We start from the raw sequence: 25,580 nt of genomic DNA, 5'->3' as shown, positions 1-25,580 counted from the left end.
TTATTCCACATATGCAGAGCAATGCCATTTGTTTACACTATGGTTGTCACCTGTCCTAGTTTTCAACGATAAACTAGTCGGTAAGGCCCACTGAGCTACATAGCTCTTTTTCAGCAGCGACCTGGCCACAAATGATTGCCTCAACGAGGAGACATTTCACGTGGAAATGTATTGCAGCCAAATACGAATGTGGAGGGAGAAACCGGAGGACCCGGAGAAAACTCCACGCAACCACGGGGAGAGAGAGACACGCAAACGCCAAATATACAGCAGCAGCAGGCATCAGGCTCGAGATCGAACCCACGACCTCCTGCATACCAAGCGAGGTAGTTAACATATCGCCATTGCGGCATATCCCAGTTTACCCAGGATCAATCCTCTTTTTGAGCCAATCTGTCCTGCAAACATTAAAAGCTCATGTGTATGCCAGTTGCCTAATAATTCAGCTTGCAACGCGTTGCACAGTATTTGGTCATTCTCAAAGATCCGCCTCGGAGACACGAGAAACGTCACACAAGCGGGAGGACAGCCGTGCGGTGAGCTGACGCCAACAATTGCCCAAGCTCTGCAGTCCCCTATATATTAATATGTTTTCAGCCAATTGATCAGTGCTCACGTGTGGGGGGGAAACGGAGCACCCAGAGAAAACACACGCGACGAAGGGGTTAGACTCTATCCCATACAGACGGAACAGGTGGAGTCCACATTATTTTCTGTACTGCCTTCTTCTGGCGAGCCAAGGTATGGCTCCTCGACGTTCGATAATACACCACGCAATACAATGTCTTTACATGAGGTTCTCTGGTATTCCTGCGTTGTGAGACATTCGTCTTGGCATGGCATGTCTCGGTTTATTTGCACCTCAGAGGCGGCAACCCTATTTTAGATCGGCAAAAACAAGTCATGGGTCCACAGTGCACAGTAGCACCCGAGAAAACAAACGATAGTACACACGTTCAGAAGTGAATGCATACCACGAATGAAAATAAATTCCCGATCAATTGAATGTAACCGAGCCAGCCATAAGCCCCAAGGCACACAAACAGAACGCGTTGCCGGGGCCACAGATAGTTCACGTGAGCGCCCGAGGGAAATTTGGGACACACAACACCACCACCACGCTTGCACACAAGCACCAAAATAAACAGAGCACCTCCTATGCGCTCCCATAGCCTCACGGGCGAGCAGGGACTAAAGTCGTCGTGATCACAAATTATAAACTTTTCTCGGATACGAATTTAGAGCGATCTCATTTCAATTGGCCCATTCTCTTTTGTCAATTTTAGGATATGATTCTGACCTCAAATAAAGAATTGAAACATTATATATTCGTGGAAACCAGCAGTTATGCTCGTGGAATAATGAACTATGTTCACGATAATAATTTGTTTCGTTGATAGCACGGTGTCAATACATGACTGGCTGAAGGCCTCCGCAATACTGTGTGGGTTATTGGGGTTGTTTGACCATACTTCACCACGCTGGTCAATGCAGGGTCGATTCGGATATTACTCGCCACTGGCTGGGAATTGAACTCAGGTTGCCAGGTTCAGAGCGCAGTGTGCTAACTGCCGCGCCACCGCTCCACCCAACCTGCATTAATAATTGTCACTGCAATACTGGAAGGACATTTCCTTTGATCAAAGTGGACCAAGCACTGCGATGCTGCCGATACGAGCGCGTTGGCACGCGAGGGGATTATGACAAAACGAAAATCTTCGTAACTTGAGTCTCTGCTAAAAGAACACCTTCAAGTTGAGGCTTAGAACTGTTCAGGGAATGTAACGGAAAAAAATGGTTGAAGATGTCATGAAAAGAAAATGGTAGGAATAAATTCGCAAAAAAATCACATTGGTGGGATTGGTAGCCTTGCAGAACAAGGTGGAAACATAATGCAAGATAATGATGGAATTATAAAAGTAGTGGAGGATCTTGATTTGAAGTTTTCGCGACTGCAGGGATCCATACTCTTTGGTTCTTTCGGTAAAGTCACGCACGGAGGAGTTTCATGCTGAATGATTTTAGCAAGACAATTCTATACCACCGTAGAAAAGTAATTTTGCATATGACCATTATGATTTGTCACATGTAGACGTAATCGCTGATCTTTGCAATTTGAAATAAAAAGGTGAGCGCAGCCATATAAAATATAATGAATTGTGGACATCAACGGATCGGAAGAAACTGTTGGATGAAATTGAACAGTACTGCTGACTAAATGTACAGTATGCACAATTTTGATTTAAATCTTTCGTGACTGCAGGGATTCATATTCTTAGTTCTTTCGGTAAAGTCACGTAGAACCAATAATATAGTATGCACAATGTTACGGGAATGATGCCCCCAATCATCATATTCAGCAGCCCCCGACCGCAAATCGTTCTTCGATAAAGGAATCCGCAACTCCATCCCCATTACCATCCATGAGGCAAAGAGTGGTGGTCCAATCTGAAATCCCAGGGGTAGATATGCAAACTTACTGAACTTTGTTGTGAGCTCTCGAGGCAGGGAAAATCCCTCAGTCCAACCAACATCAAGGCACAAGGAGGGGGGTGGGGTGGTGACTGCATTCGAGGAAGTGGTGCCTGTGGGTGGATGACCGATGTCCCACCTGTCAAAGATAATGGATAACGTGTCAGGCAGAGGTGACATCCTCAAAGTCGACCTTTTGAGGGAGGGTGGCGGTCGTGTACAGGCCGCCCTACACAACATTATCACAACCACTTGGGCGACAGGATAGGTCCCACGAGATTGGAAGGATGCTACTGGCGGCGCCCATGCTGATTGTAACAACTGTCAGGGCAAATTTCCTCTTCAATCTGCTGGGAAAGGTCCCCGCAAGGGTTATTCAACATCAAATTGCCAAGCACACTGCATTGAAGCTTGCAGAGCCCCTTTGTGGATTCAGACAGGGGTGGTCCTTCGTTTGTATTCTTTATTAATTCGGTAGATGACATAAATCCAGTGAGACGCATGAAGCCGCATCGCCTCTGTTGCTCTGGCGTCCTGGGTTACGTGAAGAACAATTCAACGACACAGAATATATTTCCTTAACGTTTTAATTAAGAAACACTGTGTCGATTAAAGTTAACAATACTGCAAATTGACTCGGTACAATGTGAACAAGGCAAATTAAAAAAAGGTTTTTACATGATTGCTGAGGTAACGAAACGTGCACCGGTCTATTTCTATCAGAACATATACTCCAGATATACCGGCAACAAAGACAAAGATCCCCCGTGTAGCCTTAACAGACTGTTGGGGCAAGTGCTCTGAGCGATCGACTACGATGAAGGTCGGCACGGCACACGAGGGGGTGGATTGGCCAACACCACGCCCGTCTTCCCCAATGCTGAAGTTTACACATCGCACCGGACACTCATTTGAGGCCAACGCGACATCGGGGAGGCCCGGGACTGCTTCGTATATTTCCCCACTGTTATTAGCCATGAGGTGGGATCGAACTTGGGTAGCTGGGTTCACGGCGCAGTGCACTGAACACACACTGCATCACTGCTCCCCACAAACACATTCATGAGCACATGATGCAATTCATCTGGGCAGCCGTCGAGACTCCTCTGGGTGCGGGAAAGGCCTGGCTTGGTGGGTGAGTAGAATTGACGTCTCTCTTGTGTTTTGAAGTGATGAATTGTTTTGGTCTCATCTGGCCACACGTTCTCACACAAACAACACATGGGGCTCACACGCACGCGCACCGGTTAAATCTCGATTGCAAACTCATTTCCTTCCAACTGCTTTTTGAGTCAAGTTTGTTGTTCTTGCCCCCACAGCACCTCCGATTAACACGGTTGGCTACGTAGGGTGCGAAAGAAATTCAACACACGTACACCTTTAAAATCTGCGACAACACGTGAGGAATTACAATGGCTGTGGCGCCGTGCGTTCCCGCCTTTGTATCCCCAGTGCCGATGTGTCCACAGCGCCCTATAGATGCTCATTTGAGACCGAGTGAACCCAGCAGAGGCCAGGGGAGTCAATGGTATCGATGTCGCTGGGATGAGAGTGAACCAGCAGACGCGCTAACAATGACTTTATTTGGCATGAGGTCCTCCACCCAGCCCTGCATTTTTTTTGCTGCATTCTACTGAGCATATCCGCGGACGTAATTACCGGTTACTGTAAATCCTGAGCGGTCTGTACTAATTGTACTTTGTTCTTCACACTTGACCACCCCGCACGTCAGCAGGGCACGCAGAGCGCCGTGGGACGAATTATCAGGCGTCCTGAATTCGCAGCCCTCTTGACAGGGTGCGGGACTGTCTTGCGAACAGCGGCTCGCTGATGACACTTTGGCACGGGGCGCCGACACGCAGACACGGGACATCGTGGCTCACGATGGCTCGCCAAGTAGGATGACGCTGTGCATCGATCGGGTGGGTCTCTGTGAACATCCGGCTGGCTGAAAGAGGAGGGAAAAAAAAGCAGACCACTAATTGTCGAGATCTTCCGAAGAAGAGACGTGCTGTGCAGAACACCTGTGGACAATTCGGTCCCCCGGGCACTGCACGGGCTTGCGTGTTATGTTGTAATAATTACGCACACGGTATGTTCTCGAGTGTGCTCGCTGTTGTCAACGCCTAATTTATTAATCTTGCTTTGCTCAGCGGCCAGGAATTCCGTTATCTGCGAGTAACACTTCATTAGAGTGAGCGGAATCGAAATTAAAGCCAAAGCAATGTGTTTTGAAATGCACGTCCTGTGTGTGTGTGGGTGCGTGTTTTAGTATGCGCAGAAGTTAACGTGCTGTATCACAATGCCGTCCACCTGGTTGGGATTCCTGGCGATGAACATCTGCACCTGGCTTTGATTTCTCCAAGGTCTACTCAGTATACATTTACTACTTGGTACATGATGTCAATATCAGCAACTGTGGAGATAAAAGTAGCCAGGCATTTGTGGTGCTGACCAGACCAACGGGCGCCTTGTCTGCCATACCGTGCCTAATAGGTGCTCGCTAATATTACCTGACCCAATAGCCTGCAAGGTCAAATGAAATGGCTGTGACACTCGCCACGTGTGCGTTCGAGTGTATGCTTGCATGTGTGTGTGTGTGTGGGGGGGGGGGCAGTGGTCAGCGCGCTGCCCTACAAACCTGGCAACCTCAGTTCGATTCCCGCTCACGGCGAACATCAGTGACGATTATCTGAACCGGTCCTGGGCCTCCCGTAGGCCGACGCAGCCTCAAATGAGTACCTGTTACGATGTGTAAACATTGCCACGAGGGGACAAAGGCGGCCGGGCGTGGTGCTGGCCACCCACTCCCTCGCACTTGCCCCAAAAGTCTGTAAAGGCTATACAGGGGATCTTTGTGTTGTTTGTACATGTGTATAAAGTGTGGGAGACATCTGTGTTTGAATTGGCAAGAGTTTTTTTTTTCAGAGAGAAGTTAAAATGTTGGCACGTGCATGACCGGTCACTGTCACAAATCACGCTAACGGCTGAAAAACCACAAAAGACAAACAGTGTAACATGCCTCTACATAAACACTTACAGATCGATCACTGCTCGGATTATTGCCTAGCGACCGGTGTCTTATGATATTGTGTTCAGGTATTACCAAGTTCCATCATTAAACCACAAAACATTCCCGTTGCAGGATTAACGTGCAATTGCGCACGGTTAATTTCTTATTTAAGTGCATATTTTTGTTAGTTTAGTTTTGTTAGCAACTGGATCCTATCAGCACCAGATTATGTACAATGAATTCTGGATACGGCTAATTGGTGAGGCAGTGGTGCAGTGTTTTAATGCCGTGCAATGAACACGGTGACCTGAGTGAACTTGAGCGGCGAGTGGTACTATATGTGAATATACGAACCAGTACTGTCAACCCCGTCCCACTGCCCCCCACCCCACTAAATATCCACTCACCAGTGCGGTAAAATAGAGCTGCTCACAAACTTCCATGACTGACATTGCATGGCAGAGCTTTTATCCAGCATTGGGAGGTCGGTAAATTATTGTAATTATGAAGACTTATTAAACACAATGCTTATTAATGAGGAACGTTTATATACAATGCAGCAATATCTCACTGAAAGCATCAAATTCACCACGTGACTTAGAAGCTGCTACTCACGTGCATGGCTACCGATTGTCTTTTGATTTGTTGACACATGTTGAAATTGTTTTTGCAGCTCTTTATCATCGCCTTCATCCACGTTTTTACCTGGGTTACCAGTTTCCTTTCACATAAATTAAATTGCTTAGGGTCCCCGCAGTCGGATTGTGGGATTTTCACCGTGACTCAGAACCGGCAAAGGAGATGATCGTCAGCCTAAGGGGCCGTCCATAAATGACGTCACGCACTTAGGAGGGGGCGGGGTCAGACATTTGTGACGATGTGTGACGAGGGGGGGGGGGGTGAGAAATGTGACGTCACATCAAAATGCGCAACTTTAAATACAGACAACACGTTCTACTTAATTAAATAGACTTTTTAAATAAATGTTTTCTCCTACAACATCAGAATGCAGCGGCACATTAAATACGCACTACAATGACAATAGTTTAAAGCGATTTGAAGCATGTGTTTTTTTTGGGGGGGGGGGGCAGAGCTTTGTGACGTCATATTTGAGGGGGGGTCTGACTTTTTTTGACGCCGTGTGACGATGGGGGGAGGGGGGGTCAAAAATCGTCCAAAATCGCGTGACGTCATTTATGGACGGCCCCGAACGCTCCTTTGAGCAGGTGCACACCCTTGTATGTGGGCTTTTCCTTTTGTAAACCACGAAGTGTGCATTGTCATCTTGCTCAAAGATTACATTAAAATAGATAAATTGTCCACTCACGAAGTTGACCACCTCGTCTCGCACTAATTCCTCTTGAGTATAATGCACCTGTGGCCTCTTGGCCACATCGCCTGAAATGCCCCGAATCCTGTCGGGATTATGCCTTCACAATGCTTCAATGGGCCACTGCCGGACACAAACAAGTCGCCATGGGGCTGTGGAGCCCCGGCGTTGGCAGCAGAGCAGGAACACCCAATGTTGTCCTATAGTTCTACGCTTCCAAGGCTATGCTTCCCTTGCCTCCATCCAACAACCCCCACGACTTCCACACAAGTGGTGGTGGTGGGTGGGGGGGGCGGAGTCCTCGTCCAACAGCAGTGGGTTAACTAAAAATGGGTCGCACAATTACAATGCAACTGTGATTCAAGCTGTAAACCACACGGCACAGCGCCGGTGGAACATCCGAGGCTCTGAAAATAAACAGCGCGGCCTCAGCGTTTACAGCAAAGGTTGATCTTGGTGCAGTAAAACGCAAGAGCAAGCGAAAGCCAATGCGCAATTTCTCCGCGGCTGTGATGTTCACGGGCAACGAATTAAACGCGCAGACACACAAAAAAAATCACTTTTATTTTACAAATCCAGGTTGGCAGGGTACGGAGTGGATTTTTCGACAGTTTGCTTTGAAAGCTGCTGCTGCTGCAGCGTGGAGTGAATTGGTCCTTGTTGGGTGTACAGTGGACGATGCTGACAGCGGGCTGAGCGGAAAGGGCCCTGTGTGGAATTGGCTTTGAGCAAACGCACTCCGCTTCTGAACACACGCAGGTACACCGGACACACTGGATTCAAAACTGAATTTTGAAGATCACATTGATTATATTGGTAAAAAGACAAAAATAAAAATTGGTTTTCTGTATCGACACAAGCACTGCTTCCCCCCAATGTTCCGTTTGGAATTGATAAAAGCTACCATACTGCCTCTATTTGACTACTGTGACATCGTGTATGAATCAGCCCCAAGTACTATACTGAAGAAGCTTGATTCCATCTATCACTTGGCCTTAAGATTTACATTGAACTGCCCATATAGGACTCACCACTGTGATCTCTACATTGGGTCAAACTTAACATCTCTTAATGTTCGACGGCTTGTGCACCAGATCTTATTTATTCACGATGTACTTCAAAAAAATCCGCAGACTACCTGCTGGATCTCCTCTCTGTTTCAAAGAACAAATTTGACCTCAGGTCTTCGCTCATTTACCAGCTTCACATTTCCTATTGCTGTACAAAAACTGGAGGAAGGGCCTTTGCTATTGATACCCCCAGAGTTTGGAATGCTATTGGCAATAAACTGCAACTTGAATCGCTACCAATGAGATCTTCTCTCAAAACTGCTCTAGAGGAGTTGTACACCCCTAGCTGCCACTGCTATTCATTGGCGTAAAATAAAATAAAATGTTTCGCTCCGGATGACGCTGCAAAGTATTATCTGTATTTTGATTTAGCGTGCTGATCTTAAAGGTGCATTGAAAAATTTGATACTCCAACTGATGCTTCTGTTGTTGTGGAGTAACTCATGCAGCCAGCTATGGCTCTAGGATTTGGTGTTACATGTTATTTATGGTGTTACATGTTATTTATGTAGTTTATTGTAAAAATTCGGTCACAGTTCCTGTGATCACTGTTGCGTTGCAATTATGGCTTTATTTTTTGGTGATTTTCGAAAAGTTTTTTGGTTTGGACATGTTTGTTTTGTTGTAGTACGGAGTTAGACTGATGGCCTTAATCTAAGTTTTCTTGTGGTTGTTGTTTTTGTTTGACTTGCATCCCACTGGGATTTTTTTAACACGGCGTTGGTGTACGGTGCTTTTTTTCAGGAATATTTTTGCTATTTTTTCCATGGATTTTCTGTTTGCACAGTCACATAGTCACTTTAAGATGTTTTTCTTGTTCGTGTTTTTGGTTTTTTGTTTGTTGTGGTTGCACCCGATTCAAGAGCCGAATGGCTCACAGGGCTATACCACAATACATCAACTAAGCTAAAACATAGCAGTGCTGCCATACACCGCTTAATAATAATAAGAATACTACTACAGTACTACGCAATGAGAATAATAACGATGTATGAACGCATCCTCACACCGTGTCAGTAGTCATGGTTCGACTGTGGTGCATGTCTCTAAATCCGGCGCCGTGGAAGCAGCGATGGTTGGTAGATCGCCGCACAAACGCCGTGAAAGTCCCTTCACCGCTCGCCACGAGAACGCGATACGGTGAACGTGCGAACTCCACCGGTTCCGTCTGTATCGGGGCAGTGTTACTCCCTCGCACCCGTGGGCTTTCTCCGGGCGCTCTGGTTTCTTTCCACATGTGAGTACTCAATCACTGGCTGTGTAGGGGACCGCAGAGCTTGGGGCATTGTTGGCGCCGGCTCACCGCCTGGCTGCCTTTCCACTTGCTCCGTGTGTTGGACGCGCCTCGGAGTCTGTCCCTCTGCGCGGCGTGTTACAAGTTGAAATGATTGTTACGGGAAGTTTTTTTTGTACAGGGGTGGTGAACCACCCCGGGCAAAGCGGGATGGTGACGATGTGGTCCAGGAGCGGTTCAGGTACCCATATTGCACCGATGTGAGCCATTTAGCGAGGATTCAAACTCACGTCGTAAGTTTCATGGCGTAGTTCGATAGCCACTGTTCGCCACTGCTTAGCGTTGTTGCAGTGTCACTTGGTGGTTTGTTACACCAAGTCTAAGTGTCTATAATCTCAAACAAGAGATGTGGCGGTGGCATTCATCTTCATTGGTGGCACTGAGCTAGTTGTGGAAATTCCACATTACCATGACAGGACGCATCCAATGGCGTAATTACTGTTGTGCTTGTCCTTTAAGATGCAAACATGTTGAACTGACAAATGGTTCCTGAAGTTTTCAGATTATTTGTGTAAGGTTTAATCATCAACTTAACGACGATGACTAATGGCTTATCGACGGTTCTCCATAGACCCCAATGTGTAGTGTATAGTGTAGTGTATAGTAGTGTAGTGCATAGTGTAGTGTATAGTAGTGTAGTGTATAGTAGTGTAGTGTATAGTGTAGTGTATAGTAGTGTATAGTGTAGTGTATAGTAGTGTAGTGTATAGTGTAGTGTATAGTAGTGTAGTGTATAGTAGTGTAGTGTATAGTGTAGTGTATAGTAGTGTAGTGTATAGTAGTGTATAGTGTAGTGTATAGTGTAGTGTATAGTAGTGTATAGTGTAGTATATAGTAGTGTATAGTAGTGTAGTGTATATTGTTTAGTAGTGTAGAGTAAAACCCCTCTTAACGACCACCCCTGTTAAGGACTAATCAATTAACGACGGGCCTTCAAAGACCCAAATGTGTAGTGTACAGTGTAGTGTATAGTGTAGTGTATAGTAGTGTAGTGTATAGTAGTGTAGTGTATAGTAGTGTAGTGTTTAGTAGTGTAGTGTATAGTAGTGTATAGTGTAATGTATAGTAGTGTAGTGTATAGTGTAGTGTATAGTAGTGTAGTGTATAGTAGTGTAGTGTATAGTAGTGTAGTGTATAGAGTAGTCTATAGTGTAGTGTAGTGCCTCCATAGAGCCCAATGTGTTCGCTTACCGACCATTCCCCTGCTAACGACGGACTGTTGTGGGTACAGTAAATATTAATTAGTGCATTGATTAATCACGTTTCTTTTAATATTATGTGTTTATGTTGTTAGCATTTTTACGTGTTAATATCCATTGTTTAAATATTATGAATTAAGTTTTTTGGGTGAAAAGGGTTAACTTTTGATGCTATCGGAACGAATTAAGCCTTTAACGTGTATTTAACGTGTATTTCCTAGACTTGCTTAACGACCGGTTTCGTGGAACCAATTACCGTCGTTAAGGGTTTTAATGTATTTATAGTAACAATAATAATCATTCCCTTTGCTGAACCAGAAAAGCTTTAATACATCTGAAGACCTTCTCGGGAGGGTTATGCATTGCGAAGTATGGTTAATTTCACTTTTTGAGCGATGGGCATTTGGGTTGTACCCGAAGAATCCCACAGAAACCCACGCATATAAGGGGAGAACACTCACATGTCCGCACAGATAAAAAACAATTAACCCACTTGCTATACTGCCACCTCTTGGCTACATGGTGAGCAGGCACCAACAATTTCCCAAGCTTTGTGGTCCTATACATAGTAAAGTGTTATAGTCCAATTAACGAGTGTTTACATGTTGGAGGAAACCAGAGCACCTGGGAAAAAAAACACGTGTGAAAGGGCGAAACACTCTATCCCATACAGGTGGAACAGGTGGAGTCCACATTTTTTCCTGTACCGCCTTCTCTCGGAAAGCCAGCGTATCCTACCTCGAAGCCCAAGGGAAGGGAGTTTTGCAACATTTGTGCGATCCACCAACCCTTGCTTCCACAGTGAGGAATTACGGGCGTGCATCGCTACCACCACCTGGCCAAAGAAGATAACACCGCATATCAACAGGAACAGGCCTTCTCTATTAAATCCTGGCCTCCTCCTCGCTCTATTAAACTGGTGCAGCACAAATCGTTCAGCATTTTAGCCCCAACACCCCCCCCCCCTCCCCCCGTTTTGACCGAACTAAGTGGAAAATCAAATATAGCAAACTTAAACGAAGGGATGTTTTAGTGCATTCATTTGTGACCCGGTTGAGACCACAACATTCCTTACACTTGAGAACCGAGGTTAAACGAGTGAACAACAAACTTTGATGAAAGCATAACCCCCACTGCTTTTGCATGAATACTGCTTATAGTCGGGCAGCAGGGCATCACAGTGGTGATACTTGTGCCCAACAGCAAGACGGACCTGGGTTCGATTCCCGACTTGGGTGGAGCGGGGATGTTTTCTTACGGATCTCCGCTTTCCTCCCATAGTTAAAAGAACCCCCCCTCCCCCCCCCCCATACAATGAAACTACTATTGGCCAAAATATTTCTAATACTGAAAAATTACCTGCAAATTATTCATTTGGGATTACACGTTACGAACTTCATCCCCTTACTGTGAGCATTTGGCAGGAAGCTTCTGAACAAGAGTCTTGCGATCAAAGAGGCTTTCTGTGAGAAAGAAACGTAAAACAAACACCCTCTGCCACATCGGGTCAAACATTGTTCGATGGCCTTTTTTTAATGTATGCTTGCTTTTTGTCAAATGGTTCAAGTGTGTCCCTGTTCCTATGAGCATGGAGTGATGCTTATTGGTGTCCAATGGCGAACTTTCACGACTTATATAGCGGGCACAAATTGAATGTAGTTTTCTAAAATAAGTTTGGGCAGTTTTAATAATAATAATATTTATAATGATGTACCCAGGAAAGCTTCAGTCAGTATCCAGTTTCCCTTTCAAGAAGGTCCTGCATTGGAATGTTTGCCCAATGCTATTATAAGGTATTTCGCATTTGAGAGCAAACCGCAGTCCCCATAGAAAACTCACCACGATAACCCGGAGGAAACAGTCAAAGCTCCGAACTGATATGATTCAAGAATACATTCCTGTGCAACCATCTCCTGACTACGTCACAGCCCAAGCTCACAACACCTCCGTACGTAGCCTAACCATGCTAATTGCGCCTCTGATTAGCACGGTCGGCTACGCACGGTGCGAAAGAAATTCAACATGCATACCTTGGATTCCATGGCAGTCTCCCAACAAAGTACGAACCAGACTCAACCCTACTTAGCTTCTGAGATCTAATGAGATTCTTTTATTTTTGGTAAACTAAAGTTAGACATTGGTCAAACGTTGTTGAAATAGCATAAGTGGATGACTAAGTCGGTGGGTATAAGGAAGCAAACCCAAATGCTTCAACACAAGGCAGACGATTGTTTCAGTAACTGTGAGCTATTTTTCGAACTTTCCTCCACATGCTCCACAGACATTAACTGTAAAGTTGAATCATTTCTCAGGGGCCACACTGGCAACGCCAAAATCTTCCTGTTGTGCTCATTCAGTGACCTCAAGACTGATGGTGGCCGAATGGAATGACATTGCGGGCCGAAGGGTGACTCCGTATTTCGTCAGGTTCAAGAAACAAAGAGACCTACAGAGCGAAGTCACTTGGGAGGAGGCATCTTTTGTGCGTGATGATGATGATGTCGTGTAACTGGAATTTACCGCTGGCAGAATGTCTCTGCAAACCACGTGGAGTTCATCATCCTGGTGCCACTTGCCAAGGCAGCAGTGTTATTGAATTTCCCTTTGAATTAATTTTTGCTATTATCAAATACATTTTAAAAGTCAGTGTCCCGTTGCTCAAATTTAGCATGGGTTGGTTTTCATCTACATTACGAGGCCCGAGTCATTGTTGACCTCCCACAAAGTGGTACTTGTTGTTTTATCAACCCTGAAGGGATGATGACCTCCAGGCTTACAGATACTACTAGGTTCAGTGTTAGCGTCCGAGGTTCAGCGAGGCAGTTGCAAGAGCAACAGGACCACAGTGGACAAAATAATGATATCAAAAATATTCAGAGTCCTTATTCAAAAATGAAACTTGGCAGTGGCCCTATGATATAGACATGTCACAGCAGTGGTCCTATGATATAGACATGTCACAGCAGTGGTCCTATGTTATAGACATGTCACAGCAGTGGTATGATATAGACATGTCACAGCAGTGGTCCTATGATATAGACATGTCACAGCAGTGGTCCTATGTTATAGACATGTCACAGCAGTAGTATGATATAGACATGTCACAGCAGTGGTCCTATGATATAGACATGTCACAGCAGTAGTATGATATAGACATGTCACAGCAGTGGTCCTATGATATAGACATGTCACAGCAGTAGTATGATATAGACATGTCACAGCAGTAGTATGATATAGACATGTCACAGCAGTGGTATGATATAGACATGTCACAGCAGTGGTCCTATGATATAGACATGTCACAGCAGTGGTCCTATGACATAGACATGTCACAGCAGTGGTATGATATAGACATGTCACAGCAGTGGTATGATGTAGACATGTCACAGCAGTGGTATGATATAGACATGTCACAGCAGTGGTCCTATGTTATAGACATGTCACAGCAGTGGTCCTATGTTATAGACATGTCACAGCAGTGGTCCTATGTTATAGACATGTCACAGCAGTGGTATGATATAGACATGTCACAGCAGTGGTCCTATGATATAGGCATGTCACAGCAGTGGTCCTATGATATAGACATGTCACAGCAGTGGTATGTTATAGACATGTCACAGCAGTGGTCCTATGATATAGACATGTCACAGCAGTGGTCCTATGTTATAGACATGTCACAGCAGTGGTATGATATAGACATGTCACAGCAGTGGTCCTATGATATAGACATGTCACAGCAGTGGTCCTATGATATAGACATGTCACAGCAGTGGTATGATATAGACATGTCACAGCAGTGGTCCTATGATATAGACATGTCACAGCAGTGGTATGATATTGACATGTCACAGCAGTGGTCCTATGATATAGACATGTCACAGCAGTGGTATGATATAGACATGTCACAGCAGTGGTCCTATGTTGCAGACATGTCACAGCAGTGGTCCTATGTTACAGACATGTCACAGCAGTGGTATGATATAGACATGTCACAGCAGTGCTCCTATGATATAGACATGTCACAGCAGTGGTATGATATAGACATGTCACAGCAGTGGTCCTATGATATAGACATGTCACAGCAGTGGTATGATATAGACATGTCACAGCAGTGGTCCTATGATATAGACATGTCACAGCAGTGGTATGATATAGACATGTCACAGCAGTGGTCCTATGATATAGACATGTCACAGCAGTGGTATGATATAGACATGTCACAGCAGTGGTCCTATGTTGCAGACATGTCACAGCAGTGATCCTATGTTACAGACATGTCACAGCAGTGGTATGATATAGACATGTCACAGCAGTGGTCCTATGTTATAGACATGTCACAGCAGTGGTCCTATGTTATAGACATGTCACAGCAGTGGTCCTATGTTATAGACATGTCACAGCAGTGGTATGATATAGACATGTCACAGCAGTGGTATGATATAGACATGTCACAGCAGTGGTCCTATGATATAGACATATCACAGCAGTGGTCCTATGATATAGACATGTCACAGCAGTGGTATGATATAGACATGTCACAGCAGTGGTCCTATCTTATAGACATGTCACAGCAGGGGTCCTATGATATAGACATGTCACAGCAGGGGTCCTATGATATAGACATGTCACACCAGTGGTCCTATGTTATAGACATGTCACAGCAGTGGTCCTATGTTATAGACATGTCACAGCAGTGGTCCTATGATATAGACATGTCACAGTAATAGTATGATATAGACATGTCACAGCGGTGGTCCTATGATATAGACATGTCACAGCAGTGGTCCTATGTTATAGACATGTCACAGCAGTGGTATGATATAGACATGTCACAGCAGTGGTCCTATGATATAGACATGTCACAGCAGTGGTCCTATGATATAGACATGTCACAGCAGTGGTCCTATGATATAGACATGTCACAGCAGTGGTCCTATGATATAGACATGTCACAGCAGTGGTCCTATGATATAGACATGTCACAGCAGTGGTCCTATGATATAGACATGGGGGTGCCCCAGTCCTGAGCCTCCGGCTCCAAAACCCAGCAGGTCGTAATTTTTGTAATGGATCTTGCGGTGGCCTGCCATGCACACATGTAGGTTTTAATTGTGGCAGGGGCCGACTGACTCAGCCAAGGGGTTTATTTAGAGTTTTCTCTGGAAAATGCCACCAGATGCTAACAAAAAAAATACACGGCAAGGTGGGAATAAATTATTCTGTTGACAACCTCTGATTTAGTCTCGTCTTTGACTTAATACAAAAAGGTGCGTTTGTATTAAATTAATCATAATGTTAAGGTATGCTGTATATTTTAAACAGTTGGTGGTCTCCTTCCACAAATTATTTCCACCACCTCGGTACGTCTCGATGAACAGCAGCAAGGGTTCTTTATTTGCCAAGAAAAAGCCTCTCCTGAGCCTCGGCGCTCGTTTGCATGGTTGCTTCGGGACGTTTGGCGAACTTTTACTTTTTTGAATACACACGCATGTGGCAGGAAACTGTGGTATCGGGAGAAAACCTACACATACGAAGGGTTCACGCAAATGACAAACGCACGGCTCAGCAACCCACTTGCTGTTCTACCTTATGCAGGCAACAGTAGGGGTGTCATGCACAAGATTTCCTGTATGTGTGAACCACCAACTCCGACCCTTGAGCTAAGCCTATGAATGTGTTCGGTGATTTTCGATAAACAAACTGGCCCCAGCCTAATAATGTGGACTTAGCACCATTGAATCAGGGGGATGAGCGTCATTTACTAATGCAAATGTGCATCGAACGATGCTCGTTTAAAGCAGGGTGACACCCTCACATGACCTGACTGTGACCGTGAGCTAATGATGGCTCAGCTCTGCAGCTATTAAGAGTGTGGGCACTTTAAAGCTGGCACGCTTCAGCAGTTTCCCATAAAAAAAGTTCACGAATCCTACCGCAAATATTTACGACGGTGGCACGGAACACGGCGATTCACGTCGCGTGGGCCAAAGCTCTTTGTGATTGTCCGCTCGTAGCGGCCCGCTGGGTCGGCGTGCGTCAGCACGTGGGTGGGGGGGGGGGGAGGCGCTTCCACGATCGGTAACGAGCCGTGGGTGTCATCCGTGAGTCAATTTCTTCGAGTGACGTCCACTTCAGCTTGGAAGCGACGTTTATTGCCCACAGAGGGAATCTGACTTCTCCACTGACGTGCATGCCCCCGCCGCGCTCAAACAAGAAATGATGGAGTGAATAGACTTTAAAAAGGTGTCTCTAAAATTGTATTTTTAACGTCTCAGCTTTGAAACAAGCTCCTGGCAATGTGAAGAAAATTCCACCTTACTTTATCTGTGGTTTTTATATTCATATTATATTTATTGCTATTTTTTCTATCGACGTGACTTTACCGAAAGAACCAAAGAATATGATAATCCACCTTACTGTGGAGAGTTGATTTTCTGCATAGGAGCTCTCATAAAGTGGTATGTATTTTATCCACCCTGGAGGGATGATAATGAGCTAAATCTGTCGCTGCGTGGGATTTGTACGCTGTGACCTGACCGTAGGTGAAGCACTCTAACCACGGTGCCATCTGGGCTGGATGTAAAAAATAAGTACTCTTTCTAAAACATTTTAGTGAGCGTAAATATTTCAAAGTTATCCACCAAATGTGTTTACATAGCTTTTTAATGGACGTATTCTTCATTGACGTTGAGCGGCCGAGTAGTGTGGTTGTCACCGTGATCGCCGCAGGACCAGTTTGCGAGGATTTGACCGGGTTTGATTCCTGCAGCCACCCGGGGATTCATGCGGGGAGTTCGTGATGCCTTGCCCTCAGCTGGAAGGCAGATGTTTTTTTTAACAAGCTTATGCCAGACATCATTCACAAGAGCAGGTCTCTTTGTATTGCCAGTGTCACGCCCCGTAATTTACCATTGAAGATTACCCAAAATTAAATGCTTCGAAAAATAGAATACACTCGCTTGATATAATGTAAACTATCCAGGGCTCCAATAAAAAAAAACAAAAAAAACTGTCATTGGGCCTTCACCTGGATGAATGATAGCGAGTCTTAGTTATGATCGGGGCATTTGGATAAATCTCAGTGAGTGTACTTGTATGTCGCAAGTTGACTCGGGTGTTTCTGGAGAAACCCCATCCAAATGAGGGGATAACGCCTTAAACATATGCGCAGATTGGAACAACGTACTTGCTGAACTGCCTTACTTCCCTAGTTGCCACCGGGCTTCCTTGGTGAGTGTCTCATACTCACAATGAACCTTGCGCGAATTCATGGACCTCATCTCCAACAGAATGACCCACAGGCTTTTCAATGACAGTGTTAGTAGCAATATACGCCTACATTTTCTGATATTAACTGCAAGGCTCCGTGGCTGAGAAAACTGGGGAAAGGTTGCGTCTGCAGATTTTGTCTGAACCTCAGAAATGTAATCCGCAAAACATTTACCTTTTAAACGCTATAAGCTTTCCCCCCAGTTTCCCATGTTAAAGTAGATTTTTAAAAAGAATAATAATGAAAACACTATTAAATTAAAACTCTGCCCTACATGGAAACATTGCATGTTTTTTTTAACGTGACGTTTCAACATTTTCATTGGTTTGGGTCCCAGTAAAACACAGTGCGTGTATGCAGGGAGCTATTGCTGGTGGCAAGTTGATGTCTTACTCCTGAATGAACAGCCAAATTGTTTTACTGCAGCCTGGTGCTAAAACAAGGCACTCACAGGTCCAATTGCGTGCGCACAATTTCCCACTGCATGACCAATGGATCGCAATCATGGTCTCTCCATTGAAATGTTTTCGGTGGGGGGGTGGGGAGTGGCAGAGCAGTGGTTAGCGCACTTTGCTATGAGTCTGGCGACACGAGTTCGATTCTCAGGCGCAAATAACATCAGTGGCGAGTGATATCTGAACCGGTATTGGGATCCCCATCACCAACCCATGTTTACGAGTGCGGGAAAGAATGGTCAAACAACTCCCATGGCTGACAAAGCATGAGGGAGGGGGGGGGGGTGGAGGCTTTATCCTGCAACAATAAAAGCTAAAGAAAGTTTTCATTCGATTGTCATTGTATACGAATGCATGTTGAACTTCTTTCGCACCGTACATAGCCAACCGTGCTAATCGGGGGTCCCAATCCAATCTCGTGAAGCTAAGCAGATTGGGGGCCTGTTGAGTACTTATTTAACCACAAGGGCTTGCCAGGTGTTGTAGGTGTGACGCCGCAAGTTGGCCAGGAGATGGCTGTGTTGTGTATTATACTCCGCAGGTTCGCCAGCTTCCTCTCACATGCCAAACGCTCACAAAGACATTAGTCTCACACTACAGTGTATCAGAACCCTGCTAAAACGATGATGATTACATTGTTATTATCATCGTCGTCATCATCACTGGCCATTCTCCACCCACTGCCGGATTAAACCATGAACACAGCATGAGCATGCTTCCTTATGCAAGCCTCTTCAGCAAAAAACACAACGTTGTTTTAAAAGGATTTCCAAGGAGTCTACTCAAACTCACTCAACCTCAGCCCTTCTTAGACATAATCCACACTTTGCACCAACCATGCAGTGTGCATTAGCGTCACACCACTTAAGCGGTCTTTTTTTCTCAAACAGTTTACATCCTAATGTGCAATCGGCACCATAAATTAAACTGTAGTGTAAATTTGCATTAGTACCGGAAACGAAAACGAACTTGTGACATAAAGTGCTGCATATGTCACAATGATAACATCAATAACAATGCACGGTCCTATTTCCATCCACTGCTGGATGAAAGTCGTCTCACACCATGCCGGTCATGGGTTTTTTGTTTAACCATACTTCACCACGCTAGTCAGTGTGAGTTGGTGACGCCGGGGCCTAGAGGGACCGGTTCAAATATTACCGCCGATGTTAACCACGGCGAAGAGTTAACTTGAGGTCTCAGGGTTCATAGCGTAGTGCGCTTACCAATGTGTCAACGTGAATGAATACTACCTTAAAATCCCAACGTCACGCCCACCATCCAGGCTCGGTGTAAACATTTTGAAGCCCCCCCCCAACATGAGCGGATGAAGGGGGGTATAACAGTGAACTGTCTCTTCTTGGTTCTTTTGGTAAAGTCACGTAGAATGGAAATAAAATAATAATAAACATATCGCTGCCAACCGGATAGCCAATCTGACCTCTCAGAAGCGAGAGCTTCGGGAGGTATTCGGACATTGCCTGCCGATGCCTTTTTTAAAAAATGTAACATTTTCCCACGATAAGCGCAGGGAAAGACCTGGCTATGCCTTCTGCTATCACAGACCAGCGCCAAGTAACAAGTCAAGTAAGAGGGCCCTGTGACGTACAGGCAAAGTCCCTATTGGCACATACTGTACATATGACCGCCGAGCAGCGTGGTAAATGTTCAACAGCCATGGTGAACACTTAAACGTCCTCATATTAGGAGACACTTAGCGGATGGAATGGCTTGTGAAGGAACGGTTCATAATTTTTTGAGAGAATGCAGACCCGAATGCTTTTGACGGATGGTGGCTGTGGACGAAAGTTATTGCAAAATATTGCCAGAGAGCTCTGGGAAATTATGATAATTTCAAGGAAATGAATACATGTCACCGAGTATTAGTTTTGAGGGAGGGTAGGCATAACGCATACTGCGTTATGAACCCGGTAACCTGAATTTTATTTCCCGAGCATGGCTAACATCAGTGGCGAGTGATATTCAAACCAGTTCTGGGCCTCTTTTTCACCAACCCGCACTGACCTGCATGATTAAGTATGGTCAAACTAACCTTATGACTGATATGGTGTGGGGAGGCCTATATCCAGCAGTGGATTGGTAAGGACCGCAAGCTATTAAGTGCCTGAGTGTGAGATTTGGACTAGGACACTGATACAATGGACTACTTTTATAAATTATATCACAAGGTCTTTTAAAATTCACTTTAGGGCTTTGGTAACTCCCTGAAAAAATACCATAACAATGTGTTGACCAATTCTAACAATGTTAATTAATTCTTATTCCATTGTGAATTTTCCATTGTGAATGTTAAGGTGTTATGGAAACTATCAACATTTATAACTAGTAGAGACAGCTGTTATTTTCCTACACGTCTCGCAATCCTGTACTCAAGGGGACTCAAATTAATCTGCCTTTTTATGTAAAAAAATGCTAAAATATTGTATCTTTAGCATTTAAATAATAGTTTGGTGGAAACGTGCATTAATAGCAGCACAAATTGGAAAGTTAGAGTTTGTTTTATTACCCGTGTCGCTATTGTCTTCTGAAGTTCTTTCGGCGTTTCAATGAAACTTTTATTTGCTACATCGAAAATCCCATGTAGCCACTTACCCAGCTAGTTTAGGTGGCAACAGCCCGCAGCCACTAACAACGGAGCTATCGTTAGGGTGGAGAGGAGCCCAGCCAGCAGCCAGCAAGGAGGCATGAGGTAAATATTATTTTAATAGTACAGGGACTCCTCTACTTACCAACGACTTAGGTTCCAGAGGTCTATTCATAAGTCGATTTGTTCGTAAGTCCAACTTTACTCCTGTCGATTCCAAACATGTTATATGGCATGTACACTAAACACGGGGAATGGCTTTAAAAGTTGTATAATCTCCTGTAGATGGAAATGCCACTGGTTCTTAATGTTCTGCAGATGTCACTGGTTCTTCATGGTTTGCAGATGTAGATGTCACTGGTTATTCATGTTCTGCAGATGTCACTAGTTCTTCATGTTCTCTAGATGTAGCTGCCACTGGTTCTTCATGTTCTGCAGATGTAGATGTCACTGGTTCTTCATGTTCTGCAGATGTAGATGTCACTGGTTCTTCATGTTCACTTGATGTAGATGCAACCGGTTCTTCGTGTTCCGCAGATGTAAATGTCACTGGTTCTTCATGTTCTGCAGATATAGATGTCACTGTTTCTTCATGTTCTGTAGATGTAGATGCCACTGGTTCTTCATGTTCTGTAAATGTAGATGCCACTGGTTCTTTATGTTCTGCAGATGTAGATGTCACTGGTTCTTTATGTTCTGCAGATGTAGATGTCACTGGTTTTTCATGTTCTGCAGATGTAGATGTCACTGGTTCTTCATGTTCTGTAGATGTAGATACCACTGGTTCTCCATGTTCTGCAGATGTAGATGTCACCACCGCCATCTATTGCACAGCGGTTGACTCTCGGTCCTAATAGGCAACTGAACATACGGACAGGTTTGTTCGTATCTCCGAAAGTTCGTAAAATCAAATGCTCGTAAATAGAGGAGTTCCTGTAGTGCATATATGTAAACCCATTTTACCTGAAAGAGCTTCAACAATCACATTCTATAGGGTTGTGCAATTTGATTGAGTAGCATATGGTAGGAAACCAGAGCATCTGGAGAAAACTCATACAAATCAAGGGGGTAAATCATTAAAGCTGCGCACAGGGTCAGGAATACATTACTATAATTCCATATTCTGACCACCTTGCAGTATACGTTTTTCTCTCACAAAACCTGATCGGGTGGAGCTGTAGTAAAAAGACCTGGCTCACAATCACAACGTCGCGACTTAAAATCACGAGGAGAGTAACGCTCAGCTCGTCTTCCTCCCGAATCAATTAAATAAGCATCACTTCGTGCTAAGTCAGCAGCTGGTGACTGCCACAGCAATATGGAAGTCCCATCGCTGGCTCAGCTCAGAATCGCCTAGGAAGATAAAGCGTCTCGTCGCACTGCCGACCTTAGGGACACTTTGACTTGGCTTGAGCAGCGGACACCACATTGGTTTAGAGCTTTCCATTTTGAATGTTGTGATAGTGATTATATTTGGTTATTATTGCATTTACACATGAGAGGGGTTCTATGAGAGAATATTTTCCAAATTGCTCGCTGCTACACCCAGCAGTGTATCCAGGTGATGGACTGAGCTGGAATCCTTCATTGTCTGCGAGCTAATGAAGTGCACGCCACGGTGTTTTGTCAAGGATAATAGTAAATTCCCTTCCACCCCATGTTGATAATACAGCCGAGGAATCCTTCATTATTAAACCAAGACACACATTAGTCACCCACCCACTCTTCCAAACCTCAGTGGCAGTCACCAACACACTGCACTGTTTTGATGCGTGATTATTCGGGCTGTAAGATTTCGATTTAAAGCTTTCGTGACTGCAGGGATTCATATTCTTGGTTCTTTCGGTAAAGTCACGTAGAAGGGAAATAATAAAGTAATAAAAATAAAACATAATGAAATAAAATTATCACGACGTTTCAGCCACAGCGCAAGCGGCCAAAACGTCGTGAGAATTTTATTTTGTTTTATTTTTTATTATTTCCCTTCTACGTGACTTTACCGAGAGAACCAAGAATAGGGCTGTAAGAATTCGTCGGTTCTACGCTTTCCCTTGGTCAACTCAGCCTTAAATAAGTACCTGGCGCAGTGTAACTGTTACGACTGAATTGTACACACTGAATGTAATGAGGTTGGAAATCCCAATTACGATGATGATGATGTGAAAAGGATGACGGGGGTCATGAAGGGGAGATGACTGTGAACAAGGGGAATGATGTGCGGCTGTAACCACGTGGTGCTGATCGTAGTGGGTTTCGTGGGCTCTCGGGGCGGTCGGGGAGACCCCCCGCATGCAATGGGCTAGGGGAAAAAGTTGACCGCAGTGGGGAGCACAGGAGCAGGTAAAACACCGAGATATCATGGGACATTTTCTGCCAGTATCAAAGTGTGAAAAATAAGAATAGGTTTTACCCTTTATGACAATAAAACAGGAGGCGTTAAGATGTTCAAAGACCAAATAGATACCTTTTGCAAGGAATAAAGTCCGCATTAACCACACACACAGTAAACAAAGCGTGCTCTATGCTCGCATTGTTATTGAAACTGATTGGCCTACACCTAGGATCTGCATCGGTGATTGCTGGCTCTAATTTCCGTGTGAAAGAATTTCAACATACAGTACATACGACTGGCGGAGAATGGGGGGATCTCGGGGGAACCGAATCAACATCAATTTGTAATCTGTTGCAGTCCCCAAAAATGCCTTTCGAAAGAAAACGAAGAAGGGGAACCGATTGATGGCTGGAGAGTGAAGCGAGTTGGCGGGCATCGAGAGGCGTGGGCGATGAGGGATGCGTGTTGTTGATGCTACTCAAGAGTTGCGACCATCACAGGACTGAGGACCGCAAAGCATCTCAAGGAAGAAAGCCCGAGACAATTTGCGGAGGGGAAGAAGCGCCCCCCCCCTCCCCTCCTCTCCCCCGAGACGCAAGAACGCATGGGAAAACACGGAGGGCCCGAGTGGACATTGGGGTGAGGGCCAGGGTCGCAGAGGCCGAAGTTAGGTGGCAAGCGGTGGCAGTGGCACTGGAGCGACTGCGAACTTTGGGGTGGGCGATGCACCGTGCGTGCTTTGAGTACGCTTGTCGCGATTGCCGATTAGTAATCGATAATAATCGAGTGGTCATCGATAGTAATCTATTAGTCATCGATAATCGGTTACTGTGCACGGCGGTACGAGGGTGACTTTAGCGAGTTCGGAAAGGAGTGTATGTGTAGCGACTGACTTGGAGACGTAACTTCTTGGAGGCGTTTCTTTAATTAAACGAAGAGCACACTTTGTACACTTTATACAAACACTACACTGTTACACACTCTCTATCTCTCGCTTATACACAACTCTACACTGGTTGCTAGCTTACACACAATGCTAGCCGTCTGACACTGACGGTGCTGAACCGAGACAGCCAACTACGTCTAGCAGCGCAATTATCAAGTGGAGATGACAGCGACAAAGGCACGAGACGACAGCGGCGATGGCGACGATCTTCAGCAGCAACGACGACAACGGAGATCCCACTCCAAACGACAGCCCCGAGCTCCCGCTCGGGGTCCCCTTTTATCCTCCCAGCGTGGCCTCGCTCCGCCCCGGCCACGCCTTCTTTCTAGAACCTACTAGCGGGCTCTCGATGTGTCCCTTCTGTAACCTTTCCCCTAGATCCCTCTCGGGTCTATCACGTGGCCTGCTGTCAGTCAGGGCTGCTTCAAGCTGCAGATTCCCTTCCCTGCCAGCAGCCAGTGCTATGCTATGTAGTGACCAATTCGATGTCACTACACATGTATACGTACGTATGTATGTTGAACTTGTTCACACCATACGCACACAACCTTTCTAAACGGAGGTGGATGAAAGTTTGTTGAAGGACATGTCTTGAACCCTCACCGAATTTAATAATTATTTGAGATGTTTTTTTTTGCATATGTGTGTGTGCCATGTCAGTCGTTGAGGTGGGTTCACCATACTTCACCAACACGGTTAATATGGGCTGCATAAGGAAGGGGGAGCCCCAGGGCTTGTTCAGGAATCGCTCGCCACTTGACGTTAGTCGTGGCCTGGACTCGAACTGAGGGCACCGCACCCCCGATTAGCGTGGTTGGCTACGTACGGTGAGAAAAGAGTTCTACGTGCTGGACATGCATACGCCGGATCCGTGCTTCACGACAGTAACCGCTGTCAGTTTAACACGTAGTCGTAGGCTTCCGCGACCAATATTATCCATGATCGAGGTTTTTTGGTTAGATCGCGAAAATACAAAACGTGTCGTTAAACCCGTCACCGGACGACACAGCCAATTAGTAAGGTTTGCCATGTGGCTGTGTCGTGTGGTGGCGGGTTTAACAACACATTTACACGATCTAACCCCACCATCTACTGTAGTAACCACTGTGCCGGCGCTCTGCCACTGTTCATACACAGCACGTGTATATACGCAGTGTATATGAAGAGGTACATGTGAGTCGCTGGCAATTGAAAGTGTTTTCTTAAAAGGACACACTGCCCCCCCCCCCCCCATTAGCACATACTAAGCACCCCGTGATGAATCCCGCGCACGCGCACAGCAAGGCAACAAAGTCAACAAGCAGCGAGGGTCCTTCACGAGTCTCCGCACATTCCCCATCGTTTTGCTAAACGAGTGCGGGCGCAGGCTCTATCCTCACGCCAAGTGTCGCCGCGAGAAACGTCGATGCCGCACCACAAGTCGAGTTCTCAGAATGACAACAACCGCCACAGCAGGAACTAGACCGGGAGGAGTCTCGCTCAAGGTAGTCATTCATTAGATGGTGCCCCGTTCCTAGAAGCGAAACAGCCACTGACCGTGAAGCCTGCGCTCTTACTCACACACTTGAGCCCTGTTATCGCTCTCCTAGACACA

General features: G+C 45.4%; 1 long non-coding RNA gene across 1 annotated transcript in view; it reads right to left on the bottom strand.

The window, feature by feature from the left end:
* Positions 1 to 3,041: 3,041 nt before the first annotated feature.
* LOC142925376 (uncharacterized) overlaps positions 3,042 to 25,580 on the bottom strand; it is a 37,117-nt gene continuing 14,578 nt past the window's right edge. Inside the window, exon 2 of the long non-coding RNA XR_012942358.1 lies at positions 3,042 to 4,420. This is a non-coding gene — a long non-coding RNA (uncharacterized LOC142925376). The remainder of the gene's footprint in view (positions 4,421 to 25,580) is intronic.

This window comes from Petromyzon marinus, chromosome 20 (genome assembly GCF_048934315.1).
Source record: "Petromyzon marinus isolate PM22_M1 ecotype Great Lakes invasive population chromosome 20, UKy_Petmar_22M1.pri1.0, whole genome shotgun sequence".
Lineage (NCBI taxonomy): Eukaryota > Metazoa > Chordata > Hyperoartia > Petromyzontiformes > Petromyzontidae > Petromyzon > Petromyzon marinus.
This window is presented reverse-complemented; position numbering and strand designations above follow the sequence as displayed.